Source organism: Dromaius novaehollandiae, chromosome 1, assembly GCF_036370855.1.
Source record: "Dromaius novaehollandiae isolate bDroNov1 chromosome 1, bDroNov1.hap1, whole genome shotgun sequence".
Classification (NCBI taxonomy): Eukaryota; Metazoa; Chordata; class Aves; order Casuariiformes; family Dromaiidae; genus Dromaius; species Dromaius novaehollandiae.
In genome coordinates, this window is record NC_088098.1 from 104,424,456 (window position 1) to 104,426,723 (window position 2,268).

Genomic DNA, 2,268 nt, shown 5'->3' on the forward strand with positions numbered 1-2,268 from the left:
GGTTCCGCTGGGTTTTCCTTCTTTGTCAGGAATGGGCAATCCTCCTGACATAGTTGGATCAACTTTTTTTTTTTAATCATCACACACTCTCTTTCTCTCACTCTCTCACTCTCTGGGAACTGCACTCACACCACCCAAGTCTTTAACTGCTAGGACTGCTGTCCCTTCGCAGCAGGCGGCTTCATCAGCTGACAGGTGCCCCGGTCGGTTCCCAGGCTATACACACTCGCACACACAGTACTGTTCACACTCACGCCAGTCACAGTGACTCTAGACTTCTGTCTTACAGTCTTGCAGTGCGATTTATGCTGATCAGGCTGCGCACTCCCCTTTCCGGCTGGACTGAGCTGGGACTTAAAACCCACTCAAACCCTGGGGAATGGGACTCACACCCATCCCCTGGTACGCCTTATGGTGGCCAGCCCGCATACCCCTTACAGTGCACTGTTACCAGATCAGAATTTAGAATTTAGGTGGGAATTTAAGACTTACCTGTTCGGTGCCTCTCGTTGCCAAAGATCCCAGGGGAACTCACCCGATGGTGCCAGATGATCGTTTGGAGATGAGAGGCTCCGACAGTGGTTGCCTAGGGTCCCACCTGGGTCGCCAAACTGTTATGGAAATTAGGCTTGTCGGCCACCATAACAGGGCCTGACCCTAGGTTCCCGCAGAAAAGTTCAGAGCCAAATCAAAGCAAATTAAATAACCAAATCCTAATGATACACGTGCAGTAATCACAGCTCGAGCCGGGTGCCTCCGAAGAGGGACTTACTGATTTAGACATTAGAGAAGAATCTGTCTTTGTTGCAGTTGTAGATACAATCTCATTTCTATGTCATAAGGTGTATCATTTTCCGTTGGTAGCTCAAACACACGCCTAAGTTTCAAATGCATGAGTTCTTCTGGTTTTGCCTCTTTCCATACTGCTTCCATATCTGAAGTATCAGCTGGAGCAAGCATAGACTGTTTCTCTTTTTTTTTTCTTTTTTTCTTTTTTTTTTTAACCATAAACTTGTGTTTACTTTTCTCATTAGGATCATAGTCAAAAGGCTGTAGCATCACAGAAACATTAATTGATGTTCCTGCATTGATAATTGCACTGTTAGGTCTTACACAGTATCTATGTGGTGCTGTGGTCTTAACTTTCAAGCACACCTTTCTATCTGTAGGATTGCTGAGCTTCAGGTTTGCGGTGACAACATCTGTGAAAGGCTCTTTGAATTTGAGCTCGTGCTGCGGTTCCAGGCTGAGACCTGCTCTGCTTTCGCCATGTTCCTCCTCCTGCTGCTTGGCAGTGGTGGCATCAGGTGGAGGCGGCACCAGGTGGAGAGAGGAAGGGCCGGGCGGGAGGGGAAGGAAGGCAGGGAGGAAAGGAGGGAGGGAAGAATGCAGGCGGGGTGCGTCCCCGGCCGGTGTAGTCACGCCCCGCTAAGCGGCCCTGGGGCGATGGATCCTTCCCAGAAGGCCAGGTCAGTGGGGGGGTTGTGGGCAATCGGCACTCGCGGGCGGCCCCATCTCTTGAGGGGGGAATGGTTCTGAAGGGGCCGTAAGATGGACAGAGCAAGGCGCATTAAGAAGTGGATAGAGGTCCGGCTCCTGTTCCGGATTGATCGGCCCTGGGTCAAATGGATTGTCTGGGTCGTTTCCTGGGAAGTCCCATCCACCCACCGCCCCCACCACCGTGTCGCTTGACGGAGGTGCTGTGGGGGCTGCGGGTGCCTCCGGTCCCTGTGTTTTCTTCTTGCTATGCTCTTTCAGGGTCTCAAGCATGATAAACCACGGGGCTAAAACCCCTGCCGCCATCTTATCGTTTCTTGTTGCTGCATCTCAGAGCTTAACTCTGATTGAGTCACACGTACCGAGGCTATAAATCGTGGTGGAATTCACCTCGGGACAGTTCGAGCGAGCCCACACTAATAGCATTTGGAGATCTTGGGGGGGGGTATATCTCTACCATGCTGTTTCAAAGTCTTTTGCATTACATTTAACACGGATCTATCTTGCGGGGAGATTCTGTTTCCCACGACTCCCACGCGTTCCCGGCCGCTTACCTCCGTCCAGCGGTAGGTAACCTGTTGCACACAATGCCGCTTCCTTTTGGCGGCTCCCCTTCTGCTTCCTTTCAGCAGCTCTTTGTTCAGCCGGGCTCCGCCACCGGTTCAGCTAACCGCTGCCTCTACAGCCCTGGACGAAGTCAGTCTTCGGTCCCTGTTCGGGTGCCATTTGTGGCGGTCTGATTCACGGACTCCAATGTGCTGGATCAGATTC

The 2,268-nt window shown here is 51.7% G+C and overlaps 1 pseudogene; it reads right to left on the bottom strand.

Annotated features, from left to right (window-relative positions):
• Positions 1-776: 776 nt before the first annotated feature.
• LOC112979289 (vesicle-associated membrane protein-associated protein B/C-like) lies at positions 777-1,271 on the bottom strand (annotated as a pseudogene).
• Positions 1,272-2,268: the final 997 nt, after the last annotated feature.